Below are 18,142 nucleotides of genomic sequence, written 5' to 3' on the forward strand. Positions count from 1 at the left end.
GTTATGAGTTTAAATAATATATATTGAAACAGGATTATTGTAGTCCCCTTGTGAGGCAGGAGGATGAAAATTTGGGATAAGGGTAAAAGGCCAACGGAGAAGCCGTTGGCGCAAGAAAATCCGGGAAAATCGAAGGTTTTGGGGGGGGGGGGGGGGGGTGAGGGTGGTTTTTGGTTGGATGGGGTAGTAGGGGTAAAATAAGTAGTAGTCGTGAAAACCGCGAATTTATCGGATTTATATTAAAGGAATTAAAGAATTAAAACGGTTTTTATTAAAATTTAGGTGAATGAGTGACTTGTAATTTTATAAGAATTTTTAAACCTATTATGAAAGAAAACAAATTAGTTATGTGTTTAAACAAAATTTTGATAGGTCTATTGTGTCTAAGTCGTTGGGTTTCCACGAAAACTAAATATAGAGAGGGGGTAAGTGTAACCTAGGGAAGTAGGTGAAGAAAGAAAATTTGGAGAAAGTGGAAATTTTGGGGGGGGGGGAGGGGGGGCGGGGGTGAGATTTCTATTGGATGGGATGAAGGATGTAAAAGGAGTGGATAAGGTGAAAACCGCGTGAAAATCGGTTGGGAGGATCAGGAGTAATGGAATTTTTAAGGTTTCTATAGTTTTACTCAATATTTACGTAAACGTAAATATTGAGCTTTTTTTTCCTGTGGGAATTGCGGGATAAAAAGTAGCGGAAAAGGAGAAGGGAGGTCCAAAAAGGTTTGCTACTGAAGGGGGTGTAAGTAGGGTGAAGGACTATGGAGTAATAAAGGATCTAAAGTTAGGGCGTGGCGTTTTTCTGCTCACAAACTTAGTGCTGCAGTAGTAACTTCTGAGTGGAAGTGAATATCTTCTAAATTTATAAATGAAAAAATCTGAATTTTGCTTAGTTTTGTTCTTACTAATACACTTTAACACTGAATATGATAAAAACTATAGGTCCTCGCTGGAAATTTTAATCTAGATCACTAGCAAAGTACATAATACAGTTTTGTAGTATGACACTAAGTTTGTAATCACAATTATAGCTGAATTGTTCCAATTTTCCTCAATATTTTTGATTAGGGTGATTTAATAGGTCACTAAGAGTCTTTCGGTGTATGGTAGGTAGCCGTGGCACCAACACCCTCGGAGATAGCGGCAACGGCTACCTTTACCACGTTATGGTTTTTGGTCGAAAAGAAATACTTACAGTTCGAGAAAAAATTTAAAAATTTGCACACGGTAGGAGGTCACTTTGGAGCACTTATTGGTGGGAAAAAAAATTAGGGTCGTCGCTTTAGATTCGTCGGCGTACGCACTTAAGTCTTATAAAAAGGGCGTTTCGTCGCGCACTTAAGTTTGTAACACTTTTTTCCTGTATTAAATTTAACTGAATTATAAAGTGTTACACATCAGTTTGAAGGGGAGGATGTCCTGAATGCACTGATACTAATACTTTAAAAAAATATTGATAACTGACTGAGTAATGAATTTTTTTTTTTTAATGGAACACTATGTAAATTTTGACTGTTTTATATTAAAGAAAACACAAAAATAGCTGTAAAAAATTGAGTTTTTCACTTATTTGAGTTCTAAAACCACCAGTAGATAGCTGGCGGCAGCGCGCAACTTTTGATGTATTACACAGATTTTTAGAGCACAGTTTCGCGGTTATTGGGAATTTTTTGATCGGAGCGACGCGGAAACGATGCTCACGGGGCGAGCGTTCGCTGCAGACTGGTTAGGTTAGGTTAGGTTAGGTTAGGTTAGGTTAGGTTAGGTTAGGTTAGGTTAGGTTAGGTTAGGTTAGGTTAGGTTAGGTTAGGTTAGGTTCCCAGGCCTTTGGAGCCCAGGCCCCAGACTTAGGTCTGGGACCTGGGCTCCAAGGGGAGGAGTTGCTGGACTTCTACTGGGCGCGTCCCCCGGGTGGCGGATAGGGGAAGCCGCCTGCGGTTTCACGACTGCGGGCGGTCGGGGTCCTCGGACCCCCGTGGACCAAAACCAGACGATGCGCTCCGGGTACCACTCTGGTTATCAGAGTGGACCTGTGAGCGCAGGTGTGTTGGCACGGAGGTGCGGCTGTGTGTGTGGCGCTGAGATGGCGCGGAGACGTGGGGGCGGGTTTTTCCTTCCCCCACACGGTGGACGGGGTGGGCGGGTTAGCCGTGGGCTCGCCCGCCCTGTAGCGCTAAGGCGCGGTGTGCGGTGTGCTGGCTGGGTTGTACTGGCTCCCTGGAGCTTGCTCGGTTGCTGGTGCAATCCGGCAGACCAGTTGCGTGAGGGCCGGGCTGTGCTGGCTCCCTGGAGCTTTTAGCTCGGTTATCAGTGCAGTCCGGCGGACCCGTGGGGTAGTTGCGGGGTCGCGCTGGGCTCCCTGGAGCTTGCTCGGTTGCTCGGTGCGATCCGGCGTTGGAGGTGAGGCTTTTGCCTAGCCGGGAGGGGCAGGACGGGTGGGTCCGGGGGGCCTGGCTCGCCCGTTCTGTAGCGCAGGGGCGCGGTGTGCTGGCCGGGTTGTGCTGGCTCCCTGGAGCTTTGCTCGGTTGCTGGTGCAATCCGGCAGACCGGATGCGTGAGGGCCGGGCTGTGCTGGCTCCCTGGAGCTTTTAGCTCGGTTATCAGTGCAGTCCGGCGGACCCGTGGGGTAGTTGCGGGGTCGCGCTGCGCACCCTGGAATACAACTAGGTTGCTCGGTGCGATCCGGCGTTGGAGGACGGGCGGTCCTGGCCCCCAACGCTATTTTCCGGCGTTGGAGGTCAGGCCTGCCTGGCTTGGAGAGGGGACGCTCCTGGACATGTGTCCCCATTCTGCAGACGGTAGACTGGTCTGGTTGAGCGTCCCCTGCGTGGGGTGGCCGGCTGGAGGGACAGTAAGACCTTCGGCCGGCTTGAGACCGCACGCGCGAGACGTGGGAGCGCTCTCGGTGCCTGGGAGCGCTCTACAATCGGAGGCGGCCTGTCCTGCACCCGCAGGCTGGCCCACCGTCCGGGGCGTCACGGACAATACTTATTAGTGGTACCGTGGCGCCCCACTAGGACGACGAGGGCACCGCTGGTTTTTACTGAGTAGTCCAGCATTGCACTTTCCGCCGGGAGTCTCAGACTTCCGTCGCCTTCGGGTGGCGGGGGTGCGTAAATGCATTTTCCAGCGTAAAAAAAAAAAAAAAAAAAAAAAAAAAAAAAAAAAAAAAAAAAAAAAAAAAAAAAAAAAAAAAAGGTTAGGTTAGGTTAGGTTAGGTTAGGTTAGGTTAGGTTAGGTTAGGTTAGGTTAGGTTAGGTTAGGTTGGGGTATGGAGGAGAGAAGCTCGCGACGGCCTCTTCCGGAAGTGGTCGGAGAATCTCGAGGACCCGAACGTAATTACGAGTCGGGGGCTGGTGGCGGCGATTCGGCCCGTTCTGCGCGGCTGGGTCGATAGGCGACACGGTGCGATGTCGTTCCACTTGGCGCAGATGCTGACCGGGCACGGCTGCTTCGGTCGCTATCTGTGCCGAGCGCTGGGGCGGGAGCCGACGTCGGAATGTCACCATTGCGACGCCGGCGCCGAGGACACGGCGGAGCACACGCGCGCGGTCTGCCCGGCGTGGTGCGAAGAGCGCGCCGCCCTGTCGGCGGCCATCGGAGCGGATCTCTCGCTGCCGGCCGTGGTCTCGGCCATGGTCGGCAGCGAGGAGAACTGGAGCGCCGTCTCCTCCTTCTGCAGCGCCGTGATGCTGCGGAAGGAGGCGGCGGAGCGGGAGCGGGAACGGGATCCGAACTCGCTTCCGTCTCGTCGCGGTAGACGCGGTCGGCGGCGCAGGGCCTACCTGGCCAACCTGCAGCCGCCGCCCCCGTAGTTTGGATCAGCGGGCGATAGGTCGGGGGATCTATCGACCGCATCGCACGATCCCGAGGAGGACGGAGAGAGGCGATCTTATGTGTTCAAGGGATCCTCTCTCGGGTCGCTGTCGCTTTTGCGGCGACGACGACGGGCCCTAGTCTGGGCAGGCGCCGGCGGGATCGCGAAAGAGCTTTGTGTCCTCGCGATCTCGCCACAAGCGCATAGGCGGAACACACGTGTGGTTTTTGTTCAGTAAGAGTCTGACTCCCCTCCGAGCCCCCCCAACCGGAGGGTGTCCATGAAGGATTTTCCACACGTAAAAAAAAAAAAAAAAAAAAAAAAAGGTTAGGTTGGGGTGCTTGTCGGTGACCTCCTCGTGGTGCACCCTGGGCAACGGGACGGGCAGCAGTATCACAATCGCGGCACTGCTGCCCGTCGCGGCTGACGACCGACGCGTGTGGGGATGCATTCCGGCGCTCTACATTAGAGTTGTCCCGTGAGCGCATCAGGTGGCACAGCGCTCGCGCACTGTGTCACCACGGGGGGGTGGATGGGTTCGGCGTGCGCTTACCCCGCCGTCGGACAGAGTGGGCAGGAGTCCTGTTCGCTCACCGTCCTATTATCGTAATCCCGTTTGTGGTGTCGTGGTCATGTCTCGCGGCTACGAACGGGACCGAGGGTCTTGCCTTAACCGGCCGGACCGCGAGGAAGAAAACCTCTATAAAAAATTACCCCGAATCCCAAGCGGCGACGCAGCGCGAGGGGATGCATGGCTGATGGGTAGTTCAGTCTCTACTGCGATCCCCTGCTCTGCAGCCCCGCCGAGGCCAGAGTGGGGTTACGCGAGGCTTGCCCAGGTACAGGGGGTGTTACCTCGGGCTGACCACCTTTTCCCCCTTACTCGTGGGAACAGTTATGGAACTTAATAAAAATAAAAAAACTTCTTTTGACGTTAGTGGAGGAGATGACGAGAGGCCCGAGAAGGGCGGAGTAGAGGAGAGGCCCGAGACGGGCGTCGTTACGGTAGTCGACGAAGGCTCAGACGCGGACATGCGGTCCAGGTCGTCTCACGACTCGGACTCGTCGCGCAAAGGCCGCCTTTGGAAGCGCAAGCGTCGTAGTGACAATGACTGCGCATCGGACGAAAGTGACTGTGTGTCGGGCAAGGTGCACACAGCGCGAAGAGGTCGTGGTAGACCGCCCACGACCGGGAAGTACGTCGGTCTCGCCAAAGCCAAGGCCGAATACATTAAACAGTGTGAGCGAGAGCTCGAGCTCGAAGCGGAGAGCGAGGCGGTCGAAATCACGCGCCAAGTAAGGGCGACGCGATCCGCGACGAGCATAGGAGGAGCGTGCCCGGCTGAAGGCTGCTCGACACTGGACCTGCACAGGAGGGCCCAGGAGTGTGTCGAGGCCATAATCAAGCTCACCAAGGGGTCGAAAAATCTGAAGGGTACCTTTAAAAAGGCCTATAACGAGACGGCTGAGGCCCTTAGCGAAGTACTAGGAACCCTTTATACCCGGACGACGACCGATGAGATCCGTCTGCTGCAGGAGGGGAATGATCGGCTTCAAGCCGAAAACGCCCAGCTGCGCTCGGAGATTGCGGAGCTGAGGCAGGGCGTGGCCGACCTGAGGCGCGACTTGTGCGCGACGCCTGCACCAGTCCCCTCTTGCTCCAGGAAAGAGATCGACGACGACTCATTCGTGTCTAAAATTATGGACGGGGTCGGGAAAATGCTCGACGCCCGATTCCGAAACTTGGAAGCGTCCGGCAGGCTCCTGCCCGAAGCGCGGGTGCGAGCAGTCGAGGCACCGGCTTCTCAGCCGACGGAGACCAGTGTTACTACGCTGGCCCCGCCGGCGAACCCGGCTCCGAGACCTGCCAAGGCAGGCCAAAAAAAGAAGAAAAAGAAGAAGAAGGCGGGTGCGGCTACCCAAGTCGCTGCGCCCAACGAGCCTCGCCCCCTACCACCTGCTCCGGCCGCTCTGACGGAGGGGTGGAATGTGGTGGCGAGGAAAGGAAGAAAGGCGGGGCCGCCCAAAAACCAGCCCCAGCCCCAGAACAAAGGTGAGCCGGCTAAGAAGCCAAAAACGCCGAAGCTGCGATTGCCGCGATCGGCGGCGGTGCAGCTAACGCTGTTGCCGGGCAGCACGAGGACCTACGCGGAGGTCCTCGGTGCTATAAAGGCTGACGGCCTTATAGCGAGCATGGGCGTCGAGACTCGCTATAGGGTCTCTCAGACCGGCGCGCGAAGGCTCGAGCTGCCCGGCACCGGCAATAAGGAGAAGGCCGAGGAGCTAGCCCGGCGCATCAAGGCGGTTGTCGGCGAGGACGTGGCGGTCACCCGCCCGGAGAAGTGCGCCGACCTGCGGGTGGCCGGGTTAGACGACTCGGTCACTCCCCAGGAGCTGGCCGGCGTGATCGCCAAGGCGGGAGGATGCGCCGAGGAATCGATAAAAGTGGGCGAAGTACGGCAAAACTTCGCCGGCATCGGGACAGCGTGGGTTCGCTTGCCAGTAGAGGCGGCGAAGAAAGTGGTCGACGGGCGCCGCCTACTCGTCGGGTTCGTGTCGGCGAGTGTGACTCTTCTCAAGACGAGACCGCAACAATGCTATCGCTGCCACGAGGTTGGGCACGTGGCAGCGAAGTGCGACAAGGGAGTGGACCGCAGCGGCCAGTGCTACCGCTGCGGCAAGGAGGGGCACATTCGCCGGCAATGTACTGCCGAAGCTTGCTGTCCCATATGCCAGGCGGAGAAAAAACCGGCTGGGCACAGCCTAGTCGCGTGCCCTCGCAATAAAGCGGGAAGGAGGAAGAAGGCAGCGACCAAAAATAAAACCCGCGCGCCGCCTGCCAACAGAGCTGGGGAGGTGACAATGGACACCCAATTGTAGTAATGGCGCTTAAGGTGCTCCAAGCCAACCTGAACCACTGTGCCAGGGCTCAGGATCTCTTCGTCCAGAGCCTGGTACAGTGGTCCGTGCGGGCGGCGGTGGTGGCCGAGCCGTACTCGGTCCCGCCGAGGGATAGTTGGATCGGCGATCGCGACGGGGTGGTGGCCATCGTGACCCAGGTCGCCGCGGGCGCCCCGCCCCTTACGAACATTGTGAGGGGCTCGGGTTGCGTTGCGGCACTGCTGGGGGAGGTGGCCATCGTCGGGGCGTATTTTTCCCCGAACAAGTCGGTCGCTGAGTTCGAAGCGTTTCTCGACGGGACCGAGTCGATTCTGCGTAGATTTTATCCGGCGGAGGTGCTCGTGCTCGGTGACTTCAACGCAAAGTCACGTCTGTGGGGGTGTCCTGCCACAGATGCGCGGGGGGCGATTCTGGAGGAGTGGCTCGTTGCCACCGGCCTGACCGTCCTCAATCGCGGGACGGCCAACACGTGCGTGCGCAGGTCGGGCGGCTCGATCGTGGACGTGTCGTTTGCTAGCCCCGGCCTCGCGCGCCGCGTTCGGGACTGGCGAGTGCTGGACGACGTGGAGACTCTCTCGGATCATCGTTACATCCGCTTCGAGATCTCCGCTCGTCCGGCGGTGCCGCCAAGCTCCAGCCGCGCCCCGGCGGAGGAGGGTCCTCGGTGGCAGCTGAAGCGTCTCGACCGGGAGCGACTCGACGAAGCGGCGATAGTGGCGTCGTGTCAGCCGCGCGTCGACGGTTCACCGGACAGGGTGGCAGACTGGCTGGTGGCCAGAATGACCGACGCGTGCGACGCGGCCATGCCGCGGTCGAGGGGTCGCCCCGGGCGGGCTCAGGTGTACTGGTGGTCGGAGGCGATAGCGCAGCTGCGCAGGGAGTGCGTGGCCGTCCGACGCCAGTACACGCGCTGCAGGAGGCGCATCTTTAGGACGCCCCCCGCTTCGCAGGACAGGACACGGCACGAGGAGGAGGGCGAGCGGCTGTACGCCCTTTACACGGCAGCCAAAGCCAGCCTCCGTCGTGCCATCGGCGAGTCGCAGGCCGCGGCCAGGGAGGAAATGCTGGACGGACTGAACAGCGACCCGTGGGGGATGCCCTACAAGCGGGTACGCAACAAGGTCCGTCCCTGGGCTCCTCCACTCACGGAGACCCTGGACGCCGAAGTGGTCCGTGAGGTGGTCGCGGCCCTGTTCCCGACGGCGCCGGCCGAGCACGAGCCGCCGTCGATGGCACCGCGGGGAGAGGATCCAGACGTCGGAGAGGAGGCACCGGAGGTCGGCGAGTCCGAATTCGAGGAAGCAGTCGCGCGGCTGCGACGGAAGAACGTCGCTCCAGGCCCGGATGGGATTCCGGGGAGGGCGTGGGCGGTGGCGCTGAATCACCTGGCGCCGCGAGTTCGAGGGCTATTCTCTGCCTGTCTGGCTCAAGCCACAATTCCACAGCGGTGGAAGACAGGCAGGTTAGTCCTCCTCAGGAAGGAAGGCCGGCCGGCGGAGTCACCGTCGGCGTACCGCCCCATCGTCCTCCTCGACGAGCTCGCTAAACTGTTCGAGCGCGTCGTGGCCGCGCGTCTGGTGGCGCACCTCGGGCGTCGAGGACCCGACCTCTCGGACGTGCAGTTCGGCTTCCGCAGTGGCCGTTCTACCGTGGATGCCGTGCTGTGCGTCCGTGCCCAGGTGCAGGAAGCGGTGGCCCAGGGCGACGTCGTCGTGGCGGTGTCTATCGACATCGCCAACGCCTTCAATACGCTGCCCTGGGGTTGCATCAGGGAGGCGCTCCGCTACCACGGGGTGCCGACCTACTTGCGTCGCGTGGTCGGTGCCTACCTCTCCGACAGGTGGGTGGTCTTCCCCGGAAGGGATGGTCGGCTTGTGAGAAAGGAAGTCGTGTGCGGTGTCCCGCAGGGGTCGGTGCTCGGGCCACTCCTGTGGAACATCGGATACGACTGGGTGTTGCGTGGCTCGCTGCTGCGCGGCGTCAGCGTCGTCTGCTACGCCGACGACACGCTGGTGCTGGCCCGCCGACCGACGTATCGGGAGGCGGCAGTGCTGGCGACCGCTGGCGTCGCGCAGGTCGTGGCGCGAATCCGGCGCCTCGGCCTCGTCGTCGCGCTGGACAAGGCACAAGGAATAGTCTTCCACGGCCCGAGGAGGGCGCCTCCCCACGACGCCCATCTTATCGTGGGAGGCACTCGCATCGGCCTGTCGGGCACGATGACGTACCTGGGTCTCGTGCTCGACGGCCGGTGGAAGTTCCGGGCGCACTTCGCGCGGCTCGTCCCGCGCTTGCTGAAGGTGGGAGCCTCGCTCTCGTGGCTTTTGCCGAACATCGGCGGTCCCGGTGTGAGCTGCCGCCGGCTCTACACCGGCGTCGTGAGAGCGATGGCGATGTACGGTGCCCCCGTCTGGTCCGACGCCCTGGACCGCGAGAACATCGCCCTGCTGCGGCGCGCGCAGAGGGTGATGGCGATCAGGGTCGTACGCGGGTACCGTACGATCTCGGGCGACGCAGCGTGCGTGCTGGCTGGAGTCCTGCCCTGGGACCTGGACGCGGTCTCTCTGGCGTCGTCATACCGGCGGCGTCGGAGTCTGGCGTCCGGGACCCTCAGTCCGGCACCACGGCTTGCAGAACACCTGAGGCGAGAGCGGGATGCCGCGATCGCGGAGTGGGTTGTGAGGCTCGAGCGTCCGAGTGCGGGGCACCGGACGATCGATGCGGTTCGGCCGGTTCTTCGGCAGTGGTTGGACAGACGGCATGGCGTCCTAACCTTCCGCGCCACGCAGGTCCTCTCGGGGCACGGTTGCTTCGGGGGGTACCTGTGTCGGGTCGCCGGGAGGGAGCCCTCTCCTCGTTGCCACCACTGCCAGGATTGTGACGAAGAGTCGGCGCAACACGTCTTGGAAGAGTGTTCGGCGTGGACGGAGGAGCGTGAAGAGCTCCGAAGTGTAGTTGGGCCGGACCTTTCGCTGCCGGCCGTGATTTCTGCCATGACCGGCAGCGAGAGGTGCTGGGACGCCGTCCTCGCGTACTGTGAGCGGGTGATGGCGCAGAAGGAGGCGGCGGAGCGGGTGAGGGAGGACACCACCGACCTCCCCCTCCGCCGCAAAAGGACCGGGCGTCGGAGGCTGGCGCACGATAACCGCCTCCCTCCCTAGACGCTAGGCAGACCAAAATCTGCCGGGTAGGCGCGCGCGGTGTCCCCCGCGCGCCACCTCCTCCACGAGGACAGGAAAGGGCCTGACGAGGCACGCCGCCGGGGTTTGCAGAAGAATTCGGACTCCTGCGACCCCGGCACGGGCGACGAAGGTGGACACCGTTGGTTTTTAGTGGGTAGTCTGGCATTGCACCTACCGCCGGGAGCCCCACACTCCCGCTGCCGAGCTTTCGGTGGCGGGGTCAGTGCGTAAATGCATTTTCCAACGTAAAAAAAAAAAAAAAAAAAAAAAAAAAAAAAAAAAAAAAAAAAAAAAAAAAAAAAAAAAAAAAAAAAAAAAAAAAAAAAAAAAAAAAGGTTAGGTTAGGTTGTACTCGCTTCGGCAGTACATATACTAAAATTGGAACGATACAGAGAAGATTAGCATGGCCCCTGCGCAAGGATGACACGCAAAATCGTGAAGCGTTCCACATTTTTCCCAGGCCCCAGACCTAGGTCTGGGAGGAGTTCCTGGTCTTCTACCTGGGCGCGTCCCCCGTTTGGCGGATAGGGGAGTGCCGCCTGCGTTGCCGCGATACGCAGGCGGTAGGGGTCTTCGGACCCCCGCGGACCAAAACCAGGGGGTAGGGCGCGAAAGCGCATCGGAGTGCCGGGGCGCTCTGGGAGGTGGACGGGGTGGGCGGGTTCGCTCGCTCGCCCTGAGGCGCTGAGGCGCGGGGTGCTGGCCGGGTTGTGCTGGCTCCCTGGAGCTTGCTCGGTTGCTGGTGCAACCCGGCGGACGTGTTGCGTGAGAGTCGGGCTGTGCTGACTCCCTGGAGCTTTGGCTCGGTTGTCGGTGCAGTTCGGCGGAGCCGTAGGGTGGTTGCCGGGTCGCGCTGGGCTCCCTGGAGCTTGCTCGGTTGTTCGGTGCGATCCTGGCATTGGAGGTGGGGCTTTTCGCCTAGCCGGGAGGGACAGGGCGGGTGGGTCCGGGCGGTCTGGCTCGCTCGTCCTGTGGCGCTGGGGCGCGGTATGCTGGCCGGGTTGTGCTGGCTCCCTTGAGCTTGCTCGGTTGCTGGTGCAATCCGGCGGACCAGTTGCGGGAGGGCTGGCTGTGCTGGCTCCCTTGAGCTTTTGCTCGGTTGTCGGTGCAGTCCGGCGGACCCGTGGGGTAGTTGCGGGTTCGAGCTTGGCTCACTCGCTGGGGTGGCACTGCGATGCGGTGCGGGGAGAGGAGGACGGGTCGAGCGAGCGAACTCGATATAGCGACGAGTTCGCTCGCTCGCCCCGTGGCGCGCATGCGCGCGGGTAGGTGCACTCCGGGTACTGCTCTGCCCAGAGCGGACTTGTGAGTGCAGGCGCCGTGAGGGCGCGGAGACGTGGGGGTTGGTTTTACCTTCCCCTGCGCTGGGGACGGGGTGGGTGGGCTCGCTTGCCCGCCTCGGGGGGGGTGGTGCTCAGGCGCTTTCCCTTGCGCCGTCCCGGCCTGTGTTGACTTGCGTTGGCACTGTCCGGGCGGTGCGGGGCAGCCTGAGCGCCAGGCAGAGGGCGGTCGAGTTTTTCGGCCAACTTCTGCCCGGGTTGGTGCGCGCGGTGCCACCGCGTGCCACCCACTAGGAACGGGATGGGCCCGCAAGGGCGACGCCGCCGGAGTTTGCAGAAGAATTTCATTGATTCCTGCGACTTCGGCAATGGCGAGGGAGTGGCGCCGCTGGTTTTTACTGAGTAGTCTGGCATGCCGGGAGTCTCAGACTTCCGTCGCCTTCGGGTGGCGGGGGTGCGTAAATGCATTTTCCAGCGTTAAAAAAAAAAAAAAAAAAAAAAAAGGTTAGGTTAGGTTAGGTTAGGTTAGGTTAGGTTAGGTTAGGTTAGGTTAGGTTAGGTTAGGTTAGGTTAAAAAAAAAAAAAAAAAAGGTTAGGTTAGGTTAGGTTAGGTTAGGTTAGGTTAGGTTAGGTTAGGTTAGGTTAGGTTAGGTTAGGTTAGGTTAGGTTAGGTTAGGTTAGGTTAGGTTGGGGTGCTTGTCGGTGACCTCCTCGTGGTGCACCCTGGGCAACGGGACGGGCAGCAGTATCACAATCGCGGCACTGCTGCCCGTCGCGGCTGACGACCGACGCGTGTGGGGATGCATTCCGGCGCTCTACATTAGAGTTGTCCCGTGAGCGCATCAGGTGGCACAGCGCTCGCGCACTGTGTCACCACGGGGGGGTGGATGGGTTCGGCGTGCGCTTACCCCGCCGTCGGACAGAGTGGGCAGGAGTCCTGTTCGCTCACCGTCCTATTATCGTAATCCCGTTTGTGGTGTCGTGGTCATGTCTCGCGGCCACGAACGGGACCGAGGGTCTTGCCTTAACCGGCCGGACCGCGAGGAAGAAAACCTCTATAAAAAATTACCCCGAATCCCAAGCGGCGACGCAGCGCGAGGGGATGCATGGCTGATGGGTAGTTCAGTCACTACTGCGATCCCCTGCTCTGTAGCCCCGCCGAGGCCAGAGTGGGGTTACGCGAGGCTTGCCCAGGTACAGGGGGTGTTACCTCGGGCTGACCACCCTTTCCCCCATACTCGTGGGAACAGTTATGGAATTTCAAAAATCAACAATTTTAAATGATGATGGTGTGGAGATTGACGAGAGGCCCGAGAAGGGCGGAGTAGAGGAGAGGCCCGAGAAGGGTGTAGTTATCTCGGACGGAGAGTTGTCTGACGTCGGCATGAGGTCGCGGTCACCGTGCGACTCCGACTCGTCTCGCGCTCGGCTCTGGAAGCGGAAGCGCGATAGGGAAGAAGACACGTCAGATGACACTGATGATAAGTCCACGGCAGGAAAGTGTCACACGGCGCGCAGGGGTCGTGGTCGACCGCCCACGACAGGGCAATATGTTGGCCTCGCCAAGGCCAAGGCCGACTACCTCAAGCAGTGCGAGAGGGAGCTCGAGCTTGAGGCCGAAAGCGAGGCCATTGAGATCTCAAAGAGAGTGAGAGCTTCGCGCTCCAATATCAATACGGAAGGTGGGTCGATTTCGGGAGAATGCTCGATAACAGATCTGCATCGGAAGGCCCAGGAATATGTCGAGGCCATTCTCACCGTGACGAAGATTTCCAAGAACCTCAAGGGGACAAGCAAGAAAGCCTTAAATGAGTCCGCCGAGGGTATAGGCGAAGTACTCGGCGCCCTATACCACCGAACGACGAATGACGAGGTCAGGCAGCTGCGGGAGGCCAACGAGCGCCTAGAAGCGGAGAACGTACAGCTCCGCTCGGAGATCTCCGAGCTGCGACAGAGTGTAGCCGACATCAGGCGTGAGCTGGGCTCGACGTCCACTCCAGCCCCTCCCGCGAATGAAAACGGACTGATCGACCGCATCATGGCAGGGGTGGGCGCCATGCTCGACTCCCGCCTGGCGAAGCTGGAGGAGTCTGGCAGACTCCTGCCTGAAGCGCCTGAAGCGCGAAAAGGACCACCGGCGGCTTCGAAGAAGATCGCAACGTCGCCGCCGCAGACAGGGGTCACAACGCTGACTCCGCCAGCGAACCCGGCCCCAAAGTCTGCAAGTCAGTCTGCCAAGAAGAAGAAAAAGAAGAAGAAGGCGGGTGCGGCTACCCAAGTCGCTGCGCCCAACGAGCCTCGCCCCCTACCACCTGCTCCGGCCGCTCTGACGGAGGGGTGGAATGTGGTGGCGAGGAAAGGAAGGAAGGTGGGGCCGCCCAAAAACCAGCCCCAACCCCAGAACAAAGGTGCGCCGGCTAAAAAGCCAAAGACGCCGAAGCTGCGACTGCCGCGATCGGCGGCGGTGCAGCTGACGCTGCTGCCGGGCAGCACGAGGACCTACGCCGAGGTCCTCGGTGCCATAAAGGCTGACGGCCTTATAGCGAGCATGGGCGTCGAGACTCGCTATAGGGTCTCTCAGACCGGCGCGCGCAGGTTCGAGCTGCCCGGCACCGGCAATAAGGAGAAGGCCGAGGAGCTTGCCCGGCGCATCAAGGCGGTCGTCGGCGAGGACGTGGCGGTCACCCGCCCGGAGAAGTGCGCCGACCTGCGGGTGGCCGGGTTAGACGACTCGGTCACTCCCCAGGAACTGGCTGGCGTGATCGCCAAGGCGGGAGGATGCGCCGTGGATTCCATCAAAGTGGGCGAAGTACGTCAAAACTTCGCCGGCGTCGGGACGGCCTGGGTTCGCCTGCCGGTAGAGGCGGCGAAGAAAGTGGTGGACGGGCGCCGCCTACTCGTCGGGTTCGTGTCGGCGAGTGTGTCCCTGCTGAAGGCGAGACCTCAGCAATGTTATCGCTGCCACGAGGTTGGGCACGTGGCAGCGAAGTGCGACAAGGGGGTGGACCGCAGCGGCCAGTGCTACCGCTGCGGCAAGGAGGGGCACACTCGCCGGCAGTGTACTGCAGAGGCCAGCTGCCCCATTTGCGAGGCGGAAAACCGACCGGCGAAGCACAGCCTAGTCGCGTGCCCTCGCAATAAAGCGGGAAGGAGGAAGAAGGCGGCGACCAAAAATAAAACCCGCGCGCCGCCTGGCAACAGAGCTGGGGAGGTGACAATGGACACCCAATCATAGTAATGGCGCTTAAGGTGCTCCAAGCCAACCTGAACCACTGTGCCAGGGCCCAGGACCTCCTCGTCCAGAGCCTGGTACAGTGGTCCGTGCGGGCGGCGGTGGTGGCCGAGCCGTACTCGGTCCCGCCGAGGGATAACTGGATCGGCGATAACGATGGCGTGGTGGCCATCGTGACCCAGGTCGCCGCGGGCGCCCCGCCCTTTACGAACATTGTGAGGGGCTCGGGTTGCGTCGCGGCACTGCTGGGGGAGGTGGCCATCGTCGGGGCATATTTTTCCCCGAACAAGTCGGTCGCCGAGTTCGAGGCGTTCCTCGACGGGACCGAGTCGATCATGCGTAGGTTTTATCCGGCGGAAGTGCTCGTGCTGGGCGACTTCAATGCGAAGTCACGTCTGTGGGGGTGTCCTGCCACAGATGCGCGGGGGGCGATTCTGGAGGAGTGGCTCGTTGCCACCGGCCTGACCGTCCTCAATCGCGGGACGGCCAACACGTGCGTGCGCAGGTCGGGCGGCTCGATCGTGGACGTTTCGTTTGCGAGCCCCGGCCTCGCGCGCCGCGTTCGGGACTGGCGAGTGCTGGACGACGTGGAGACTCTCTCGGATCATCGTTACATCCGCTTCGAGATCTCCGCTCGTCCGGCGGTGCCGCCAAGCTCCAGCCGCGCCCCGGCGGAGGAGGGTCCTCGGTGGCAGCTGAAGCGTCTCGACCGGGAGCGACTCGACGAAGCGGCGATTGTGGCGTCGTGTCAGCCGCGCGTCGACGGTCCACCGGACAGGGTGGCAGACTGGCTGGTGGCCAGAATGACCGACGCGTGCGACGCGGCCATGCCGCGGTCGAGGGGTCGCCCCGGGCGGGCTCAGGTGTACTGGTGGTCGGAGACGATAGCGCAGCTGCGCAGGGAGTGCGTGGCCGTCCGACGCCAGTACACGCGCTGCAGGAGACGCATCTTCAGGACGCCCCCCGCTTCGCAGGACAGGACACGGCACGAGGAGGAGGGCGAGCGGCTGTACGCTCTTTACACGGCAGCCAAAGCCAGCCTCCGTCGTGCCATCGGCGAGTCGCAGGCCGCGGCCAGGGAGGAAATGCTGGACGGACTGAACAGCGACCCGTGGGGGATGCCCTACAAGCGGGTACGCAGCAAGGTCCGTCCCTGGGCTCCTCCACTCACGGAGACCCTGGACACCGAAGTGGTCCGTGAGGTGGTCGCGGCCCTGTTCCCGACGGCGCCGGCCGAGCACGAGCCGCCGTCGATGGCACCGCGGGGAGAGGATCGAGACGTCGGAGAGGAGGCACCGGAGGTCGGGGAGTCCGAATTCGGGGAAGCAGTCGCGCGGCTGCGACGGAAGAACGTCGCTCCAGGCCCGGATGGGATTCCGGGGAGGGCGTGGGCGGTGGCGCTGAACCACCTGGCGCCGCAAGTTAGAGGGCTATTCTCTGCCTGTCTGGCTCAAGCCATAATTCCACAGCGGTGGAAGACAGGCAGGTTAGTCCTCCTCAGGAAGGAAGGCCGGCCGGCGGAGTCACCGTCGGCGTACCGCCCAATCGTCCTCCTCGACGAGCTCGCCAAGCTGTTCGAGCGCGTCGTGGCCGCGCGTCTGGTGGCGCACCTCGGGCGTCGAGGACCCGACCTCTCGGACGTGCAGTTCGGCTTCCGCAGTGGCCGTTCTACCGTGGATGCCGTGCTGTGCGTCCGTGCCCAGGTGCAGGAAGCGGTGGCCCGGGGCGACGTCGTCGTGGCGGTGTCTATCGACATCGCCAACGCCTTCAATACGTTGCCCTGGGGCTGCATCAGGGAGGCGCTCCGCTACCACGGGGTGCCGACCTACTTGCGTCGCGTGGTCGGTGCCTATCTCTCCGACAGGTGGGTGGTCTTCCCCGGAAGGGATGGTCGGGTTGTGAGAAGGGAAGTCGTGTGCGGTGTTCCGCAGGGGTCGGTGCTTGGGCCACTCCTGTGGAACATCGGGTACGATTGGGTGTTGCGTGGCTCGTTGCTGCGCGGCGTCAGCGTCGTCTGCTACGCCGACGACACGCTGGTGCTGGCCCGCCGACCGACGTATCGGGAGGCGACAGTGCTTGCGACCGCTGGCGTCGCGCAGGTCGTGGCGCGAATCCGACGCCTCGGCCTCGTCGTCGCGCTGGACAAGGCACAAGGAATAGTCTTCCACGGCCCGAGGAGGGCGCCTCCCCACGACGCCCATCTTATCGTGGGAGGCACTCGCATCGGCCTGTCGGGCACGATGACGTACCTGGGTCTCGTGCTCGACGGCCGGTGGAATTTCCGGGCGCACTTCGCGCGGCTCGTCCCGCGCTTGCTGAAGGTGGGAGCCTCGCTCTCGTGGCTTTTGCCGAACATCGGCGGTCCCGGTGTGAGCTGCCGCCGGCTCTACACCGGCGTCGTGAGAGCGATGGCGATGTACGGTGCCCCCGTCTGGTCCGACGCCCTGAACCGCGAGAACATCGCCCTGCTGCGGCGCGCGCAGAGGGTGATGGCGATCAGGGTCGTACGCGGGTACCGTACGATCTCGGGCGAGGCAGCGTGCGTGCTGGCTGGAGTCCTGCCCTGGGACCTGGACGCGGTCTCTCTGGCGTCGTCATACCGGCGGCGTCGGAGTCTGGCGTCCGGGACCCTCAGTCCGGCACCACGGCTGGCAGAACATCTGAGGCGAGAGCGGGATGCCGCGATCGCGGAGTGGGTTGTGAGGCTCGAGCGTCCGAGTGCGGGGCACCGGACGATCGATGCGGTTCGGCCGGTTCTTCGGCAGTGGTTGGACAGACGACATGGCGTCCTAACCTTCCGCGCCACGCAGGTCCTCTCGGGGCACGGTTGCTTCGGGGGGTACCTGTGTCAGGTCGCCGGGAGGGAGCCCTCTCCTCGCTGCCACCACTGCCAGGATTGTGACGACGAGTCGGCGCAACACGTGTTGGAGGAGTGTCCGGCGTGGGCGGAGGAGCGGGAAGAGCTCCGAAGCGTAGTTGGGCCGGACTTTTCGCTGCCGGCCGTGATTTCTGCCATGACCGGCAGCGAGAGGTGCTGGGACGCCGTCCTCGCGTACTGTGAGCGGGTGATGACGCAGAAGGAGGCGGCGGAGCGGGTGAGGGAGGACACCACCGACCTCCCCCTCCGCCGCAAAAGGACCGGGCGTCGGAGGCTGGCGCACGATAACCGCCTCCCTCCCTAGACGCTAGGCAGACCAAAATCTGCCGGGTAGGCGCGCGCGGTGTCCCCCGCGCGCCACCTCCTCCACGAGGACGGGAAAGGGCCTGACGAGGCACGCCGCCGGGGTTTGCAGAAGAATTCGGTTTCCTGCGACCCCGGCACGGGCGACGAAGGTGGACACCGTTGGTTTTTAGTGGGTAGTCTGGCATTGCACCTACCGCCGGGAGCCCCACACTCCCGCTGCCGAGCTTTCGGTGGCGGGGTCAGTGCGTAAATGCATTTTCCAACGTAAAAAAAAAAAAAAAAAAAAAAAAAAAAAAAAAAAAAAAAAAAAAAAGGTTAGGTTAGGTTAGGTTAGGTTAGGTTAGGTTAGGTTAGGTTAGGTTAGGTTAGGTTAGGTTAGGTTAGGTTAGGTTAGGTTAGGTTAGGTTAGGTTAGGTTAGGTTAGGTTAGGTTAGGTTAGGTTAGGTTAGGTTAGGTTAGGTTAGGTTAGGTTAGGTTAGGTTAGGTTAGGTTAGGTTAGGTTAGGTTAGGTTAGGTTAGGTTAGGTTAGGTTAGGTTAGGTTAGGTTAGGTTA

General features: G+C 61.0%; 1 non-coding gene across 1 annotated transcript; it reads left to right on the forward strand.

The window, feature by feature from the left end:
* Positions 1-10,241: 10,241 nt before the first annotated feature.
* Positions 10,242-10,348, forward strand: LOC123669807. The gene has a single exon (XR_006745801.1). It is a non-coding gene; the product is annotated as a U6 spliceosomal RNA (small nuclear RNA).
* The last annotated feature ends 7,794 nt before the right edge of the window (positions 10,349-18,142 follow it).

The sequence above is a fragment of the Melitaea cinxia genome, chromosome 3, assembly GCF_905220565.1.
Source record: "Melitaea cinxia chromosome 3, ilMelCinx1.1, whole genome shotgun sequence".
Lineage (NCBI taxonomy): Eukaryota > Metazoa > Arthropoda > Insecta > Lepidoptera > Nymphalidae > Melitaea > Melitaea cinxia.